General features: G+C 43.0%; 1 pseudogene; it reads left to right on the top strand.

The window, feature by feature from the left end:
• The window catches only part of LOC120574076, a 121,577-nt pseudogene that overhangs the window by 91,615 nt on the left and 8,146 nt on the right, over positions 1-21,816 (top strand).

The raw sequence follows: 21,816 nt of genomic DNA, 5'->3' as shown, positions 1-21,816 counted from the left end.
GTGCAACAGTGGTGAGGAAAAACATCCTTTTAGGCAGAAACCTTGGACAGACCCGGGCTCTTGGTGGGCGGCATCTGTCGGACACAGACACATACAGGTATACAGATATAGAGTATAATACATAATACATATAGCAGTTGGAATGATGAACAGTGGCAGTTATAGTAGCAGTAAAGATAGTGTAACTATGACTAGAAATAATAGTTGTAGCAGTTCAGGGCATAGTAGGGCGTTGCGGGGCGTAGTAGGGCACAGCAGGGCATCGAGCAAGACCACAGAGTCCACCAAGTCCTATCTATTCATCCCATATTTGAGCAAGCTGTGTGCGCAACCAACTGATGAGTGTGTATGTGAAAGAGTTGGAAGCTCAACCTAAGCGCCCTAAATCCCGTCCGATCCCTGTACATTTGCGTGACCGTGCTTTCCTCTCAACAACCTCCACAAAGGAAAATATCTATTTGCATTGCAGTCGTAGCTTTTAGTTCATTTTATTGCCGAAAATGCATTGCAAGCTCATTAACCGCACAATATTATGATAACATGGATGTACTTCCACTAATCCCAGCAAATCCAGCGAAAAGAATTGACTTTGCTGCAATTTCTTTCCAGTTTAAGTTTGTGTGACCAGACCTTTACAATGCTAAAACCTGAATTTATTTAGACTTAATATACAGTATGCAACAGAAATCAGCTGACGTGACATTTAAGATGTAATGTAAAATTAATATTCTGTTCCCTGTATCAGCAGTTGCTAGGGAAACTCTAACAGCTGCCTCAGAGTCTTTAAGCAGGTCACTCTAATCCTCCATTATAACATTCGATGGAGTGACATCACTACTCAGTAACCAATGACATCAATCAGGTTGAAACAAGAAATTAACAAGTTTGTGCAGTTAAGAGAGAGTCCAACTTTGATTCTCATTGAGAAGATGACGTAATATTAAGAGCGACTATGGTAGCGAGTAGTATGAAAGCCCGAAAATCCGCATAGGGAGGTTGGTTGGTGTGGTGGATGGGTCAAACAACACAGGACTTTCACCCAGGAGACCGGGGATCATGGGGCACGTTTCCTAAACCCAACCATCCCGTTCTTCTTTTCCTAAACCCAACCGTGCCGTTGTTGTCCGCATCCTGTTGATCGTGTCCCGCGTCACGTTTCCTAAACCCAACAGTCCCGTTCTACTTTTCCTAAACCCAACCCGTCCCGCTGTATACAGCTATGCAGTTGTTGGTATTATAAAAAAACATGCTGACCATCACGATAAATAAAAAACGATAAATGTGTTTGTGTACACGAATCAAATACATTAAATTACGTGACAATTTCACGAACTGCCGTGAGACTGTGTTGGTTGTTGAGTGACGTAGAAAGTGGAAACCATTCAGTGATATTTAGATTCTAAATCCTTAGCCTCTTTTAAAATAATGTTGTGCCTTTCTGTAAGGATTATGCTATGAATAGATTTCACGCTGGTGAGTAATGGTTTAATTTCATACTAACCCTGCAGTGGCATGCCACAATTAAACTGCGACCGAGTGCTTTCTCCTCATTTATTATATACAAACAGCAGTAATGAATATGTGACTGCAGTGAATGTCATATAATATGTATGGTGAATATGGTTGGCATGCGGGTAAAGAACATTAATGTTTAATGCGTTGCCAGGGGGCGTTGTGAGGAGCTGACAACGTAAGGCTACGAGCAACAGGAAAAGCTGTTTTAATCCGCACAAACAGAATCACCTGATGTGTCATACACTGTAAATACGGAGGAATTGGTTCTGTACGTCAAAACAAGGCAAAAGGACATATCAGATGCACTTGATTTTACTCATCAGGCACTTTAAAACTCACAGTGTCAGACGCATCACCTGCAGGATGAGAAAAACCAAGTGATCCTCAATTGTATCTGGCTTTGAGATGTGCAAAAACAGTTAAATGCAAAAGAAGAAGACACAGTAAACAAGACTTCACTCTGCAGATAAATTCAATCCAGTATAAAAAAAAATATGGGCTGTGCCAGCACGTTTTCACTCCCAACTCGTCAAATACTGACGCTTGGTCAGTGGCGTTTGTATGGGACGGTCAGTACAGGCATAACAGCGCTGTAAGATGATGTAGTATGAAGGGTGACAGCGGTAACGAGTAGTATGAGAGGAGGCAGGTTGGGGTGATGGATGGGTCAAACAACACAAGACCAGGGTACAAGTCCCATTCTTGTCACTGAAAGTGCTCATATTATGCTCATTTTCAGGTTCATAATTGTATTTAGAGGTTGTACCAGAATAGGTTTGCATGGTTTAATTTTCAAAAAAACACCATATTTTTGTTGTACTACACACTGCTGCAGCTCCTCTTTTCACCCTCTGTGTTGAGCTCTCTGTTTTATCTACAGAGTGAGGCATCGCACTTCTGTTCCATCTTTGTTGGGAGTTGCACATGCGCAGTACCTAGGTAAGGACTACTAGCCAGTCAGAAGCAGAATATGAGGGCACGCCACGCGTGTCGAGCATTATAACGTGTGTTCCAAAGTGACCATGTTTGTCTCTGAAGTAAAGGCTGGACTACAATAGAGCTGTTTGGAGTCCCTTTGGGGTGGACTTTGGGCTTTTTCACTTTGTAAACCTATAACATGCACACAAAACATATATAACACACAACACAAAAAGCAGTATATGAGCACTTGAACATGATTTTTTTGGGCATTTCTGCCTTTAGTCATCAGCACAGCTTAGACATAAAAGGGAAGAGAGGGAAGACATGCAGGAAATTGCCGCAGGTCGGACCCGAACCCTGGGCCTCTGCGTCGAGGAATAAACCTCTACATATGGGCGCTCGCTCCACCAACTGTGCCACCCGAGCGCGCCCCCCACACACAATATTTTGCTAAACTTAACTCTGGTTGACTTGATATGACTTAGCATGACACTATTAATACCCAGAGTGCACAGGTTAAAGCAGTCTGTCCTCTTTTTCCGCAATTTGGCTGAAACAGTGTCAGCTCAGTGAAGTCTCCATTAAAGATATGGCAAAAATTGGTTGCAGCAAACCCAGTCGCACGTCACAGCTCGTCCTACTTTTTCCATTCTGCACTTTGTCAGAAAACAAAGCTGGTATAGTTAATATATAAGTGGGCCAATGTGCCGCTAGCGCTGGAGGCAATGGGATTAAAAATAGAAAAGGGCTCACTACAGCACTGAAGGCAAACATGTCATGAAGACACACTTACTTACACTTTTTACATGGTAATAGGCCAAAAGTATTGGTACAGTTAGTCTCCAGCTGTTGCATTTAAAGGAAGCTTTGCCTGAATTTTACTAAGTCATGAAAAGTAGTTTCAGTAGTTTCTTCTATTCTCTTCCAGTGTTCTACAGTAGCAATAGTGATTTATTTTTTGAACTATGACACTTGATATGAATGTTAAAGGTCCCATGGCATGAAAATTTCACTTTATGAGGTTTTTTAACATTAATATGAGTTTCCCCAGCCTGCCTATGGTCCCCCAGTGGCTAGAAATGGCGAAAATGAAAGATCAGATGGGCCGATCTGGAATCTTCCCTTTATGACATCATAAGGAGCAAGGTTACCTCCCCTTTCTCTGCTTTGCCCACCCAGAGAATTTGGCCCACCCATGAGAGAGAGACATCACAAGCAAAGTGGCAATTGGTCAAGTCCACACCCTCACCCTCCACCTGACCCACCCCTCTCCTCCTTAATAGCTACAGACACAGAAATGGCACATCCTAAGGAAAGCTCATTGTGGGACTGGCTCTAGTGGCTGTAATTCTGCACCAAGGCTGAATTTCAGGAAAGAGACTTCAGATACAGTATTAGGGGACCACTAAGGTCTATATAAAAGAGACTTCAGATACAGTATTAGGGGACCACTAAGGTCTATATAAAAGAGACTTCAGATACAGTATTAGGGGACCACTAAGGCCTATATAAAAGAGACTTCAGATACAGTATTAGGGGACCACTAAGGTCTATATAAAAGAGACTTCAGATACAGTATTAGGGGACCACTAAGGTCTATATAAAAGAGACTTCAGATACAGTATTAGGGGACCACTAAGGTCTGTATAAAAGAGACTTCAGATACAGTATTAGGGGACCACTAAGGTCTATATAAAAGAGACTTCAGATACCAGATACAGTATTAGGGGACCACTAAGACCTATGTAAAAGCATCCAAAAAGCAGCAGGTCATGGGACCTTTAACATTGGAAAACAAGACAAAGTCTCTGTGAGGCTACACTTAAAAAATGCTAGTAGCTCAGATAAGCATGCTTACACTGAAAATGCTAACATGCTTATCTTAGGTAATGTTAAACCTTGTTCTCCATCTCAGTTAAGGGTTGTTAAACACATGAATAGGTATTTAGGTATTTCAGGTGTTTAGTCATTATTAGAGTGAATGGAGATGTTGACCTGATGATGGCAAGAGAAGGGGATAATAATAATACATTTTATTTATAAGCCCCTTTCAGGTTACCCAAGGACACTTTACAAAACCAGATAGGCAGCCAATATACAATACAGATTATAACAAAACACAACAACAGTAATGAGATCTACAAAGTACATACAGATAAAATAATACATTTATAATAAACAATATACGAAGCACCCGGAAAGGTTAATCTAAAAAAAGTTTAAGTTTTTGTGATTTAAAAGAAACAACACATGTGCACTGGCGCAGACCCTGAGGGAGAGCATTCCAGAGGTTACAGCCAGATTTTTAGTGTCTGTATTTTGAGCTATGTGTCTGTGTTGTGTCTATAGTGAATTGAGTTTTTAGTGTCTGTATATTCTCTGTTGTATGTTTATTCGGGCTCCCTCCGAAAAGCTTTTAATAACTTATTTAGGGTTCCCCATTTCACGAGGGCTACATATGATAATTATACCTTCTGAAATTGTGTTTTAACCCATAGATGCATGACCTAAAAAATTACCCCAATTAGAATGAATGCATTTTATGCGGTAAACTTAAGAAATTTCTTTCTTAAGTCAAAAACCTACTTACTACTTAACAATACAATATCACACACACACACACACACCTCATGATTGTGCTCAAGAGTATATTTACATAGTGTGCATGTCTAAGGGAAACGCGGTCTCACAGCAGTTCGTGAAATGGTCACGTTATTTTTTATCTATTGATTTGTGTACACGGACATGATTATCTTGTTTATTTCATGTTGCTGAGAATGTCATTTATTCGTGTGGTCAGCACATAATGAGAAGCATCTATACGGAGGTTGGGTTTCGGAAAAGAAGCGTGGGGAAAGGACACGCCACACAGCGCGACCTGATCCCCGGTCTCTGGGATGCCGACGCGCGACAACAACGGGACGGTTGGGGTTTACGTCGGGATGCGAACTCCAGTCTCCGGGGTGAAAGTCCTGTGTTGTTTGACCCATCCACTACCCCAACCAACCTCCCTACGCGGATTTTCGGCATTTCATACTACTCGCTACTGTGGTCGTGCCGTGATCACGAAATATGCTTCCCATTGAAATTCATTAGTTTAAAAATCGTCCTCACCAACACAAAAAAAAATAAATTAAAAACCTGTCCTTGTACATGAATCCACAGATTAAATGACGTGACCATTTCACGAACTACTGAGAAGTGCTGTAAATGCTAGCAGGTTTAGAGCCACTACTAAAAATAATAAATCATATTGAAATCATTTTTGCTCTACTGAAAGCGCATGAAATCTTGCAAAATGTGCTTTCTTTATAGCTTGTAGACTAAACATTTAATTGATTAAAAATAACCATAAGTTGCAGCCATAATATTTACAGTCTATGGTTGCACCCCAGCTACTAACAGGAAATGTAAACGCGCCAATATTTAGTTCCATCAAGGCTGAATGTCATCGTGACACATTGTAATTGACTGACACAATGTTGAGCACTGAAATTAATTTTCAACTGGAAATGTCAAAGTGCCAACAGACCTTTCTGACATGTTGGTGGTTACCAGTTAGAAATGATGTAACTAACCGCATCACTGCCTCTTGAAAAAACTACTTACTACTTAACAATACTTCCAACTTAAACTTCAAAGTATTTGTATAACTTAACTCATGGTAAGGGAATTAAGGTAAAGTAAAGTAAACATGAAGGGATTTTGGTAAGCACTGTTTCGAATAAGAATACATTAATGCACTGTTAGTAGCCGTGATCAGATCAGTGATTGATAGAGAATATTAAAAATAATGCTAACATTTAGTAAAAATAACCTTCAGGGTGGTGAGACTACTGGCATTAGATGTGTGGATCAACAGTAAATGTATACCTGACAGTTACAGTTGATAAAAATAAAAGGCTCCTAGGGTTAACCTTTGAAATTCCATAGAAAATGTAGTATGGAAAAGTGTGGTACTGATACAGAACATTCAATTACTTAAAATATTATTATATATAACAATATGATACAAATCCAAATGGCCTCATGTCAAAAACAACCTATTTGAGGAATACATGGAAGATTAAACGATAAAAATTTTAAATTACAAAGATATTGCAAAAAAACAACAACTTATGCATCTAAGGGTTAATGATATGATGATGACGTGTGAATAGAAAATAAAAATTAAAAAAAAATCACGAAATTTTCAATTCAAACAATTAATCCTGAGGGAACACATTTATTGGCAATCTATGGATTCTTATTCTTAAGCAAAGAAGTCAAGATGTGGTTGATGCTGTTACCATGTTTTCAGCTGTTTTTATGACTGAACAGATTCAACAACCTAATTACTCAGGGAGTCACTGAAGGCAGAATGGGTTCTGTGTGGGACATTAGCACGTACTGTATGTAGACCAGACCTTCCTCCACAGCGCTGCGGAGGAGGGTCTGACTAGTCCACACAGCATTCCGGGATGGGAGAAAAATGTGCTGTGGTTTATTGGCATTTCTTTAAACCAAGTACAATCGTCTTGGTCAGTGCTAAGCGCCAGACGGAGCCCTGGTGCCGCTGCAGGAAATGAAATTTCGTAGATATGGACTAGAATGTATAAAATTCCTAGCCCGGCTCCGCCCTCCTACCTACTTCCACTCAATTTTCATTTTCCTTCACTACTCCGTCTGGGTTTGCGGTATATTCTTGGGTTTTCTCCGGCCAAATCTTTACCCATCCAATCAGCGATCGGAGGGAGCGGCTGAGAACGATGACGTTGAGGTCATGCGCTAGTTTGAGTTGTAGTTCCGTAATGGCGCCGGAGAAAGATGCGAGCAAAGCCATTCGGTCCGTTGCGGCAACGCTGCCGAATATCCAGAAGTTAAAGCCCGAGCAAGAACAATCTTTGCTGAGTTTTGTTGGTGGCCACGATGTTGTTAGATTTTCCAGCTCGCTCCGTTAGTGGTGAAGGAGTTGGCTATGGCGAACGCTAGCGATGCTAAGTTGTTGTCGTCACGACCAAACGTTAGCGATTAGTTAAGGCAGATCCAGAGTGGCTCTGGGCAGATCCAATAGTTTTAAACTTCAATAGAGTACCTGCCTTCAAGGAAGGAACACTTCTCAATGGAGAGTGGCCAGACTCTCTGTACAAATGAAATGGACCAGGGTCTGGTAGGACCAGGCTATAATATTCCTGCTGTTTGCCTGAAAAGTTAAAAGCACCTCATTCTGGATATTAGTATTGTTGGCTTATATGGAAATCATCATGTACCATAAAAATAGACCAGCAACTAAATATAAGGCAGATGTCATGCTATCTGTAGTAGGAGTAAAAGCCATCATATCACTGAAGCCCCTCCCTCCCTTTGTGTTTCTCTGCAGATGGGAGGCACCATGTACAACACGGGGAGGCACGTGTCTCTGCGGCCGGACAAAGCCCACCTGGTGAACATCTCAGGGGGGCCGCTGGGTTATAGCTACAGGCTGGAGGAGGTCCGCCTCCACTTTGGGAGCGAGGACTCCCAGGGTTCAGAGCACCTCCTCAATGGACAGGGCTTTCCTGGAGAGGTGAGGATAGAAAGTATTTCTAATCTAAAAATGAAATAGTTATTCATATGAAAAAGCAGGACAGAGATGACACACACTTATTTAGAATATTTATAGGACACACATGCGCGCACGTACACACAGACAGACACACAGTTAGACACAGACAGAAGTAGAAAGTGGCACGAAAAGAAAAGACTCAAGTGCCTAAAATTTTTACTTAAGTACAGTTTTTGAGTAAATCTACTTAGTTACATTCCACCACTGATACATAAGATAATTGCAGATAGCAGACATTGACATGCTTAATAACTACATGATTGTTATCTGAGATAAACACACACATAAAACGGAATAATACATACACACACACACACACACACACACAAACACAACACCATCACGTAGTGAGTTCTAAAAGTCATCTGGGTTTAGGTCATCTCTAAATGTATTTACAGTATTTCGACTGTCCTTCCTTGTTTGGTTCCATGTACAGTAGTATCTCCATATCCACTCAGACATACGCCATATCCCTTTCTTCTCTGTCCCCCGAATTCTCAAAGAAGTTGGCCGCAGATCATTCAAATATAAAGCTCCTTTCGACTGGAATAATCTTCCTGTGTGTCTGAGATCTATAACCACTTAACGCTGCTTCAGGACATCTTTATTTTCTTTTAAAACAAACTGTTTATGCTTTTAATTTGTGTGTACCTAACATTTGTTCTGTTTATTCGCTCTTTATTCTGATGGAATTGATGTATCATGTGGGTTCTGGCTGTATCAAAATTTTTGTACAGCAGCTGGGGTTGTGGGTGACCGAGGTTGAGTGAGCTGTCTGTATCTGTATAATTGTAGTGTATTTTGTTTGTTATGTAACGCTCTTCTGTCTGAATGTGTTCATAATTATGTATTTTTGTTCATAGGACGCCCTGGAAAATGAGATGCTATATCTCAAGGGGCTATCCTTCCAATACATTCTAATTCATCTCTCATTAGGAGGAAAACATTTCATGCGTGAGCTATATCAAAGCTTCTTATTATCCACCTTGAAATGAATCCAAACCTGGTTGTTGAAATAGGATAAGCCAGTGTTCTCTTGTTGTCTGTGTGGAGATTCCCTGAGCTTCTCTTTCTAAAACTAGTTTGTTTTGTGAATCCGCTCCGTCCAGAGAGACACGCAGTGATATTTAAAAGAAAGCTGTAGACTTTTGAGATGCTTCTCCCTCTTGTTATTTAGATTGGGTTTGTTGTTCTACATCTGTCAGAGTCGTTCCGGAGGAAGACTACGGGCCCTATCTTGCACTCAGCGCATTTGCCTTTGTACACCGACATGCATCGTAGCGTAGTAGCCTTTTCCCCCCCCCCCCACGCTACTCCCCGGTATTAGTTAGATTGGGAATGTTGTTCTACACGGACGAGCGCCCGAGGAAGATTAGGGCGGGTATTCGGGGAGTTATTGGTGCTCTTTGCAGAAACAATTCCAAGACGCACTGACACGGAACACGACAAAACCTGGTCTAAAGTCAGTGGCGCTAGTCTAAAGTCAGTAGCGCGTTATTCAGATGCTATTTTAGGGGCGCATGCTTGGCCATAATGTAGCGTGTGCACAACGCGCATACACTTCTCTCATCTACAGCAGTTCACATTTTTGAAAACCATACATAATTACAAAGAAAAATATTACTGAAAATGCGCTTCAGGTGTTTGGATAGATCAGGAGGCATTTTACAGAACAATCCTCAAAAAGTCGCAGCATTCTTTGTGGCTTGTTGTGTTTTACACATTTCCATGAATCATGGATGTGTTGATGACATAAATGAGGAAATATTAGAGGACTTAAGGAGACGTGATGTTGGACTACAGCGGGATCTGGTCCGGGAGTGGCAATGCGCTCCTGGTGGAGCGGGTGGACTGAGATGGAGTGGGGGGAGGAGGAAGGGGCACAACAGGTGCAGGTGGTGCGTTTGGAGGCCCACGCTGCATGGCTGCAGCAATCCTCTCCAGACTTGATGAGATGCGCCCGAGAGGCCGCAGCAACATCGCCAGGCAAATCCGCCGTCATAATAGCGATCCGCCACGGAACAAACGCGCCTGCTCTTAAAGGGAATGTGAGATGACGCTCTGATTGGTTATTTTCACGTTACGCCCAAACCACACCTAGCTACTTCAGACCAACCCATTTAAGATTTGCATCGGGCGCAAGAGTCATTTATCCCGCCGGTATAATAGCAACAGCACCCGAGATCCGCCCACAAAGCTACTTGCGTTTCACACTTGCGTTTCAGATCGTTAAAATAGGGCCCGTAATCTCATTGGTCGAATCTAAATTCTTTGGGGAGAGCAAAAGAACCACAACTACAGCTGTCTGCTAGTTGATGAAGTCTATTACCGAAAACAGAATGTAGAAGTCAATCAACCTGGGCTAAATACTCTGAGTATACCCTTCCAGTGGAGTTGTCTTCACAAACCTGTAGATAGATCAGCCACCCCCCGCTCCACCCCCCAACCCAACGTGCATTGATCTAAGGGACCCGAGCAGTCGGACCCACAGCAGCTTTAAGGCATTTTTCTGTTGTTTGCTAGCTGACGGAATTGATTATAGGAGGCAACTCTGACAAGAATGCAAGGCAATGGAGAGCGGGAGAGGGCGGGATTTAAATGTGCCCTGTCTCTGTGGTTGGATGAAGGTGGGCCATAGTAAGATGGGATTGGCCAGTGATTAGATGAGAGACAAACCAATGGGACAAGCACGTGATCTCTCTCCACTTGGCGGGCCGGTCAGCCAAAGACCAGGGATGTGAATGGCCAGTGTCCACATGAAAGACAAACAAGTGGGCCAATCATATGATCTCTCTTCTCTCTATGGGCCGAGCAACAGGCGTGCATCCCATGCAGCCCACAGATAGACCAACCCACCAGGAAATCTCCCGGTACTCCCGATGGCCAATCCATGCCTGCTGCTGGAGTAACTCAAATTTAAGCTTGTAAGACTGCATCTCATGGCGTCCCTCTTTCAGGTCCAGCTGATCCATTATAACCAGGATCTGTATGCCAACTACACTGAGGCCGCCAAGAGCCCCAACGGCATCGCTGTGGTCTCCATCTTCATAAAGGTCAGCATGTGCTTCTGGGAGAACACTGAAACAAAACGAAGGGCCAGTTAAGAAACGATTACATTTCAAAAAGAGCTTATCAGATGTTTGAGAAACTCATAATTGATGGTAGATTTGATGGTAGATTTAAAACATAACTTGTGGATTATGGATTTTCATTATACTAATACTAATAAAGCGCAACAGTGATTGCCCACATTTTGAACAGCTCTGGTTCAGGAAGTAATTTTTTCCCGTTCAATATCTCCATTGACGTTTCATTAAATGCTTATATAAAGAGTTTTAAGCCTGGAACCAAGCCAACCAGCTACGAGATGAATCATGACCAAAAAACATTTTATTCGGCGCAAAAAAACACTTTAAAAATGGCAAAAAAAAAAGGCAATGGTACAAGACTGTGTACCGAAACGATCAGCTCGCTGAGCCTCGCTCTAGCCGTTTGCGTGTTCGCGCATGCAGTAAACATTTCCATGGTAAGAGCGAGTTCCACAAATTACAGATGTCTCTGTTACACTTAGGATTGTGGGTAGTGTAGTATGTCTCCAGAAGAAGAAGAAAACACATTTTTCTTAAAACAAGGTTGATCTTCAACTGACTTCTGTCTTCTGCAGGGGCATGCGACTTTGTTTCACAACGTTGTAGCTCGTGCTCAGTATCCCTTGGATGGTTTAGACATCATGGCTGATAATCAAAATCCTTATGGAGAAAATGAATGGGATTTTTACTTCCGGAACCACGCTGTTGAGCTCTGTTGCCGTAAAGGAAACAAAAAAGTTCACAGTTTCAGTCCTTAGGACCACTTGCTACATGTGTTTTACTGCAGTGTGTGTGTGTGTGTGTGTGTTGTACTGTGGTTTGTGATGAATATTTGATCCCCCTCTCTCTTTGTCACTTTTCAGCTCTCTGAAAACTCCAACGCCTTCCTCAACCGCATGCTCAATAGAGACACCATCACCAGAATCAACTACAAACGTAAGACACTCTCTCTCTCTCTCTCTCTCTCTCTCTCACACACACACTCACACACACAGCCGCCACCTGTGATTTGTCCCTAGACAAGCTACTTCTTTGAATTTCTACAGAGCTTTATCCATCTATACAGGTATATTTTTAATCTGCTGTAAATAATGTAAAATGTGCCACATAAAATTGGCTGTCACACCTCTTCATATAAAGTGGTAGAATCTACATTTTTGTCACTTTGAAGCTGTGATAGTTAGATAACTTTACTTGGGGAAGTGTCAATTGAAGAGGTGAAACTTTCTTACTTCATGTTCATTAATATTTTTCCAAATTCTCTTTTGTGATTTGAATTCTTTTGCACTTCTGATGAATCACAAATTGTATTATTGACCTCCATCACAGGAGGTTATCCTTTTAGTCCCAGGATGCTAGCACCTTTAGCCTATTAGCATACTTACATTTGCCAATTAAAACCAAACACAGTAAAGCTAAGCCTGATGGGAAAGTCATTGTTTTTTGCAGGTATTTGTGGTCATAGACAAAAGTGGTGGGCAAATAAAAATTTGAGGTATCGCCAAAGTGATTAAACTTGACCATGAATGTCTAAAACCAGATGTCATGGCAATCGATCCAATGTTAACTTCATGCTGGGGCTAGAGGTGAAGTCAGAGTATTACTTAGTCATTAGCTTTTATCCTCTGAGGACCATGAATGTCTGTACAAAATGTCATGACAATCCAACCAAAATAGACCAGAGTGGAGCACCGACCAAATGACTGACAGACCGACATGGCCATCCCTGGAGCTACGCAGCTAGCATTGCTCAAAACCTTTGAGGTCTAAAACTTATTTCTTCGGGGCGCCCTGGCAGCTCACCTGGTAGAGCGTGCGCCCCATGTACCAAGGCTCAGTCCTTACTGCAGCGGCCTGGGGTTTGAATCTGACCTGTCGCCCAACTGTCCTATCCATTACAGGCCAAAATCCGCAAAATATAATCCTTAAAAAAAAAAAAATTCTTCTTTCTCTCTTTCTCTTCTTGTCCCTCCCATTCCAGTGGACCACTCTAAGATTTTATTCCGGAAAACTATTTGTACAGTAGTGAACGATTTTTTGGATTGTGCTATGAACTACACGTTTGTTTAAACATCCAGAATTGAAAAGTTAATTTTGCAAGTCAAGAAAGTCGCACTTAGTTGTTAAACTGTTGAAGTAAAAGACTGTGAAAATACCTAATAAGCAAAACCAACCCGTTCTCACTCCCAACTTGTAAAGTACTAACGCTTGGTCAGTGGCTCTCAGCGTCAGATACCGACGCAAAAATCACGCTTTAGCAACTGTATTGGATACACCGCAGAGCAGCAGCTCGGCCACGGCGCTGTAAGATGACGTATTATTAAGAGCAACAACGTTAGCGAGTCGTATGAAAGACCGAAAATCCGCGTAAGGAGGTTGGTCCGGATGGTGAATGGGTCAAACAACACAGGTCTTTCACCCAAGAGTCCGGGTCCCAGAGCGTCAAAAAGTGACGTCAAGAGTCCCGACCAAGCCGGTCTAAATATGACCTAAAGGAGACTTTTTGCATCAATAACAAACACCAATAGGCACTTGACCAAGCGTCACTTTTTCAAAGACTATTTTTTGGGCTTTTCCGCCTTAATTTTGACAGGACAGCTAGGTGAGAAAGGGGGGAGAGAGAGAGAGAGAGAGGGGGAAGAGATGCAGGAAATTGTCACACGTCAGATTCGAACCCTGGACCTCTACGTTGAGGCATATGCCTCGAAGTATATGTGCGCCTGCTCTACCCACTGAACCAACCCGGGCCACCAAGCGTCACTTTTTGACACGATGGGAGTGAGAATGTGTTGGAAAGACGCGCCCAAAAGTTGCGTAAGTGACGTCATAACGTTCTTTCACGCTGGAGCTACAAGGCCTGTGTGAGTTTGATTCGTATCAGGATGTACTCACAAGAGCAAGGGGTCTTGCTCCGTCTTTTGCTTCCCACCTGATAAAAAAAAAAAAAAAAAAGACGCTGGATAAAACACATCGGGTGAGATAATGTTACGTTCGTGCGTGATATAGCTAAGCTAGTTATCTAGCTAGCAAGCAAGGTGACGTATATTGTGCGAGATGATATGTAGTTCACTGAGAGGTTTCACAAAACTAAGCGCTTCTAGGATAAACTGAATTTTTTTTATCGATTGGCTAAATTATCTTTTAAATTGACATAAATTATGCATGTTATGTGGGATTCGTGGCACAATTCAAGTGGGATAAAAAATTTTAAAAAACATTTGTCACCATACATATTCTTTCCGAAATGAGATCCCATAGGGGACATAGGAAGGGGAGGGCCACTGTCTCTCTGTTCTCAATAATGGGAGATCTAGTCCAACATTCTGCTCTACATACTGAAACACAACAACGCTCACACACAGACATATTTTTGTGTTTCCCTTCAGCAAGAATGCCTTCTTAATTTCTTTCTTCCGACCTCTGCTGTGAAGATGTACAGCCCTCTGGAGAACGCAACCACACACCCACACGCACAGAAACTTGTTTTTGTCATGTAGGAGGACATTGCATTGAATGCTATTAATCCTCTGGAGACGTGCACTAACCAAAACCAAGAACCAGGTATTAACCTTAAAATTAAACGGCATAGCCTGTTTGCCATAGACTACGATCCAGAAATGGGAGGGGAGTTCACATATTTTCCCCCTAATTAATTACACACACACGCATACACACACACAGCTCCAACATATTTATGTTGTCTAAGGCAAACCATTCCTTTAAATTGGTCCAAACAGTATAGATTTATACCCTGATGTTATTTACATTATGTCACATTTTACATGCACGCACCCACTCACCCCTCTGCTTTTTTCCTTTGACAGCGTTCTTGCTTATGGGTCTGAGCCATAGAATATAAAGAACATGCGTGGCATCAGTGGAGTCACTTTTGTGTGAGGTTTGGGGACTGCTGTTTTGAAGCCAGGAGTTTGCATTTTGGCCGTCGCCATCTTGGTGGTGTTCTTTTGTGTATCTGGTGCTTCCACACACATACAAACTTTGAAAAAAATCCATCCATGCTGTTTTGAGTGAGATACGGTTTCTGAATGTGTCCTGCCTTCAGTCTCCTGGTGAGCTGTTCAAAATCGGCCTGGCTAACCACAACCGTTAGCTCGTAGCGTTAGCGTTAGCCGGCTAATGCTAGCGTTAGCCGGCTAACACTAGCATGCTACGTCGTTCTCAATAGCAAAGCACTGCTACAACACACACAAGTTCACCATAATCTACAAAAGAACTACTTACATGTGCGCCCTCATTTAGAAGTCTCCCATCTAATCCTGCCTTGTAACTGATCAAAGTTGGAGAAACAGGCTTTATTTTACTGTCTCTAGAGTTAGCTAGCTGACATGCTCTACATTTGAGCTACTGAGCATGTGCGAGTGCAATCAAAGATAGTACAGAAGAAGAAGATGAAAAGAGGTCTCACTCTGTAGCTAAAACAGAAACCAGGTGAAAAGAGGATCTGTAGCAGTGAGAGACAGCTGTGCAGTACAACAACAATATGGTGTTTTTTGATTAAAAATCGGCAGAATTTCTCTTGTGTAAGCAGCTAATGCTAGCGCTAGCTAGCTAGCTTGGTTGGCAAATCGCTGAACATTCAAAGACATTTTTAGGCGACCAAAATGTTCCAATTAACTTTGACGAAGTGAAAGAACACAGTGAGAGGGTCAAAGTTTAAGACAAAAACACGGACAACACCCAAAAACAAGTTCAGGTCTATTTTAATGTACACAGTGCCATGGTTAGCATTGCTAAGCCTCTGTCAATATTGGCAGGTTGCTGTGTAGCCATGCCCCTAAAGCATCCCCTGCTTAAATCTTCTATTTTCAAATATATTTACAAAATATAATATATATAATTTACAAAATGAACATTCTGTAATGAAGAAGACTTGAAAGTAGCGTTTCAGACCGTAAACCAATTATGAAAATGTTTACTGAGGTAATCAATCAAGTGAGAAGAAGGGTCACCTTAACAGTCCTCCCTCTCTCTCTCTCTCTCTCTCTCTCTCTCTCTCTCTCTCTCTCTCTAGATGATGCATTCTTATTAATGGGCCTGAACATAGCCGACCTTTACCCTGACACCACACGTTACATCACCTACGAGGGCTCCATCACCATCCCTCCCTGCTACGAGACGTCCACGTGGATACTCATCAACAAGCCTGTCTACGTGACACAGATGCAGGTATGTGAGTGTAGGACAAGTGTAGGACATGGGAAAAACAGCATGCATTCTGTTAATTGGGGGAGAAATGCCATAAGCCTCAACACTCCTACACATACTACACTTTGCTGCAACTTTTCTCCCTATCATTTAACACTACTGTACTGCACTATTGGCTTAAGTTGACTTTCGACCTTCGTTTCATATTTGGTTCTACTGTCTGTGCTGCTTCAGACTATTTCCACTGTTTTAGATTATTCAAATCAGTCACCTACCGTCATGAGGCACAGTGTGTAACGCTAGTGAAATCAACCAAGTGTAGTTTTTCTCTAAATTTAATGGTGGAATGCAAATCCAATTTACATCCATCCACCGATCCACCCATCCATCCATCCATCCATCCATCCATCCATCCATCCGCTTATCCGGGGTCGGGTCGCTGGGCAGCAGCTCCAGCAGGGGACCTTAAACTTCCCTTTCCCGAGCCACACTAACCAGCTCTGACTGGGTGCTCTGAGGCGTTCCCAGGCCAGGGTGGAGATATAGTCCCTCCACCTAGTCCTGGGTCTTCCCCGAGGCCTCCTCCCAGCTGGACGTGCCTCAAACACCTCCCTAGGGAGGCAACCATGGGGCATCCTTACCAGATGCCCAAACCACCTCAACTGGCTTCTTTCAACGCAAAGAAGCAGTGGCTCTTCTCCACGTTTCTCACGGATGACTAAGCTTCTCACCCTATCTCTAAGGGAGACGCCAGCCAACCTCCTGAGGAAACCCATTTCGGCCACTTGTACCCTGGATCTCGTTCTTTCGGTCATGACCCAGCCTTCATGACCATAGGTGAGGGTAGGAACGAAAATTGACCGGTAGATCGAGAGCTTTGCCTTCTGGCGCAGCTCTTTTTTCTTCAAAATGGTGCGGTAAAGCGAATGCAATACCGCCCCCGATGCTCCGATTCTCCGGCAAATCTCCGCTCTATTATCCAATGTCCTCGTGAACAAGACCCCCAGGTACTTGAACTCCTTCACTTGGGGCAAGGACTCAAACCAAACGCAAACCAAATGTATAGGTGCATGTTGCCACCTACTGTATTAGAGTGTTACGTCCTTTGGGGGACGTTTCCATTTTTTTTTTTTTATTTCCTGTCCTGACAGTGGAGCTGACTTAAAAAAGCCGGCACCGGAAGGGACTCACTCGCCAGAGGAGCTCTGCAGGCAAAGCCCTCACAGAAATCGACACATGTTGTACCTCGGTTCTGAGCAGAAAGCTTTTTTATGTCACTGAAGAGCGTGTGGATGGATCAGATTCAACAGCCAACTCCCTAAAATCAGTGCAACACATTACAATCCAGCGCAGCACTCACCTGCATGCATCAATTTGATCAACTCCCACACACCATCTGCCGTTTTACTCTCGCTTTATTTACTCCCGCTCTCACTCACCAGTCCTTTGATCTCAACCCTCTCTCTCTTTCTTTCTTCTTCATTGCCTGTTCCTCTGTCACCCCTCTTTTATGTGTCTATTTCATCAGCTTTTCATAATTATATTTGCTCCACCCTCTAATTTTCTTAGCCTTTTACCCTTCCTTCCTTTCCCTGGCCATGTCTTCGTCCCTCTCATCCCTCTCCTTTTTCCTCTCTCATCTCTCCTTCTACACCTTCTTTACAGTTTTTCATTTGTTAAAAGTGGACAGGTGCCTTTCGACAGCTAAATTTAATATGAGAAACTGACAACGGTGGGTCTTTGATATGACACAAGCTGTGTTTACTCGTACTGTAAACCTGAAGATCTTTAGAAGAGATATAGGTCAATAAATATTTGAACTATGCAAGCAATGTCGGCCCACATGGAGGGCAGGAAGAGTTAGTTAAATGTTTGTGTCCATATCGGAATAATATATTTATTTTCTTCAAAAAAATGAAATAATAATATGTCAAAAGCCTCAAGGTCCGATGGCGCCGCGGCCGCCGCAAGCAGTCGCAGCCACTCAAGAGAATGCTTGTGATTCCACCAGCGGCTACGCAGCGCGTCTCTGAAGCATCCCAGAAGCGACTCTACCATAGAAATAAAATGAATAGAACAGCGCACATTGCTATAGCCTGATGAGTGACAACTTTGTTCGGCTCGTTTTCTGTGACCGATGTGGCGAGGGCGTAGCTAATCCGGATTTAGCAAGCTGACGTTAGCCAACTAACAAGTAATCCACTGGCTGGCCAGCTGGTTCCGCCGTTCTTTCATGCTGCATTGCAGGTTACAGAGAATGAGTCGAACAGCGGGCTGGGACTGACTGTCCCCTCCATCTCAGTCCCCACATCTCCATTGAACGTCTCCCTTAATCTGTGTCTGGCCCATAATGCATCCATGGTCGGGTTACTCTCCTCCCAGCTAGCTGCGACACATTTTGAGGCCCCACTGACGCGTGTTGTCACTTTAACAACTTACAACCATTGCCTTTTTGTTGTGTACTAATTGTCGTGTACTAATCAGTGTGTGGTTGAGTTTCAACACCTTTGCAGGATTCTGTTGAAGAGTGAAGATTATTCAGGCTTAAAGTGAACCTAGGGGTGGCGGTAGCTCAGTCTGTAGGGAGTTGAGTTGGGAACCGGAGGTTTCGCTGGTTCTAGTCCCCATGTGGAACAAAGTACGATATACCTCTCCAGCTACCAGTACATGACCACGTCAAACAGTTCAGTGGCTTTTCAACAGCCTTTCTATCCATTTTATTTCTATGGACTCGCTCTACGCTCAGCTCCGCTATAACGCCGCCTTCACACTGGCAGTTGAAATCAGCTCCGATACGGCTTCGAAACGACTGGAAGTCATTTATTTCCTATGGAGATTCGCAGACCGCATGCGAATGGGTCCGAACCGGGTCCGATAAAGTGCGGTGCGGAAAAAAAACGTGTCAGTTGGATGCGTTAAAAAAATTTAACTCTTGCGAAAGGCTACGGACGGTTCCTATCCGACAATTCCAGCAGAAGTTAGTGTTGCTATGGTACTGATAAACAAACCTGCTAATGCTAATTGGTTACCTAGCAGCAGACATCGAACTATTGACATACCGCTATATCACATAACCGACATAACCGACATGACATGTCAACATCCTGGGCAACTTTTCTCCACGCAGCAGCCTTTCTATTTACAGTATATCTGTATAAGGGAGGTCATAGAGAATCGTGCATTCAGACACTTATCAGTCGTTCTAGTCTCTCTGCCCTTTTTGTGAGTCGCTTCCGAAGCTTTTCAACGGTGTAGTACGACGTCCACTGGGGGCGTATTGCGTATTACGGAGCTGATTTCAGCTGCCAGTATGAAGGCGGCGTGAGTACGCGCCAGGTCTATTTTTGACGGAACCGCGGTGCGTTCAACAAGTTTTCAAAATAAACACCCTGTGCAGACTCCGCATAGTATATCGCATCACTACACAACCTAACAACTAAAACATAGCTACCCATCTATGATCCGTGTCGTACAAAACTGGACACAATGGAAGAAACCATTTACAGTAGACTACTTTTATCGTAGAAGCACAAATATCCAGGAAAAATTACCAAAATTACCTGCTTCCTCCAACTTCCAAAATTTTTGGGCATGCACAGTAGAGTATTTCTTCAGCCAGGCGCTGTCTGAACTGGCTGACTTCCAGAGACCGGCTGACCTCCAGAGTGTTGAAGAACTGAACTGAACTGCACAAGCTGAACTCAAATAGTGTCTACCAAGCTCATTCTCCACCCGTTCTCCTTTACCACCTCCACACACACACACACACACACACACACACCCCTTCCACAGATGCACTCCCTGCGCCTCCTCAGCCAGAACGAGCCCTACAAGATCTTCCTGAGTATGAGCGACAACACCCCGGCCCACCCAGCCTCTGCTGCAGCGCTGCATCCGAACCAACATCAACTTCAGCAAGCAGGGTCGAGACTGCCCCAACAACCGCGCCCTCCGCCCACAGTACAGAGGTAATATCAGGGGGGGGGGGAGTAGCACTGTTGTTTCTGCATGATTAAATCAAACAAATCATGAAATATTCTATTCTGCCAGACATCAATGCCAAGTATGTATTTTTTTTTTTACTACACTTTCCATCCCTTTAAAGCTAATTAGGGCAGTTTTCCCATGCTTGTGCCAAGACTGGAGATATTTAAAGTCAGTTTTGCCAAACCTCTCAGTCTCATGGACCCCCATTCACCTCTAAAAAACGTTTATTAAACCAACTTTTGATAATGAATCACTCTTATCAGTCAGTTATGTTATGCAAAGGTTTTTCAATCTCATTTACATGTAGAAATAAAGCTACACTTAAGAACACCATAAGACTGGAGGAGGTGTGTTACTGGGCCTTCACACTTTAAACAGTGCTGCTTTCGTTGATGTGTTGTGTTGCTTCAGGTACAGCTAAAGCCCACTTTGCAAAACCAATTTGCAAGCATCACTTGGACACAGATGGTCACATGGTGGCAGCATCATGTTTCATAAATGATTGTTGCTCTCAAATACGTTTGCATGTTCTACAGTGCAGGGCTATAGCAAGCTCATGCATGGGTTGCAAGTATGATGTCTGTTTTTATGAGTGAAATGTTCAAATGAACAACATAATCTCATGTCAATTGCAAATTGCATTTGGTGCATTTGGTGAAAGGGGCGCTAGGACAATGGATGTATCGATGAGTTGCTCAGTGGCGCATGAAGCCCAAAAAGTTCTACTTCAGCGCATAAAATTCCCCAGATGATCAGCACTGCTTCGGCAATATGGGGCCCATAGAGCAGGTGCACTAGACATCTCCGCCAGCTACTTCTGGTTTAGTGCTCCACTAATGGCGACCTTACACCAGACGACTTTTCAAGCGATTCCATCGTCGCAGACAAATGTCCAATATCGGAATGAAATCCTGAGAGTCTTGCTAGAGTTGGGGTGCACTCCCGTCGTCTCAATCGTGGTCATAAATCTCAGTCGGAGTCTTTTTTTCCCATCTTGACCAAACAAGAAGCAGCAAATGGCTAGAGCCAATGACTACGTTTACATGCAGCCAATAACCCGTTCAAAACCGGAATATTAGCAATAACCCGGTCGCGCACGGCCATGTAAACACCGGCAAAAACCCGAATATGCTCATATTCCGTTTTTTAAAAACCCGAATATGCTACCTGGGTTACCCCTTTTCTAACCCGAAATTTTGGTCATGTAAACGCGTATCGGCATATCCCCATCAAAAGGAACATTGATTTGTGTTCTGCGCATGTTCTATTCGCAAGGAATTTTGAGTAGAGGAACTTCTTGTATGCGCCAGAAAACATAGTTATAATAATAATTATATACTATAATAATATAGTTATATATATGTCAATGCAGAAAACCTGCTCGCAGTATACCGGAAGTAAACAAGAAGTAGAGGTAAACATGGCGAGACGCAGCACAGCACCACACTTTTGGAGCGAGGAGGAAACCAATTTCTTTATTAGTGTGGTGAAAACCATGAATATAATGTCTTTTGTTGATGGCAGAAAGTACCGAGATAGTGAGATTTATAAGAA

Source organism: Perca fluviatilis, chromosome 15 (genome assembly GCF_010015445.1).
Source record: "Perca fluviatilis chromosome 15, GENO_Pfluv_1.0, whole genome shotgun sequence".
NCBI lineage: Eukaryota > Metazoa > Chordata > Actinopteri > Perciformes > Percidae > Perca > Perca fluviatilis.
This window is presented reverse-complemented; position numbering and strand designations above follow the sequence as displayed.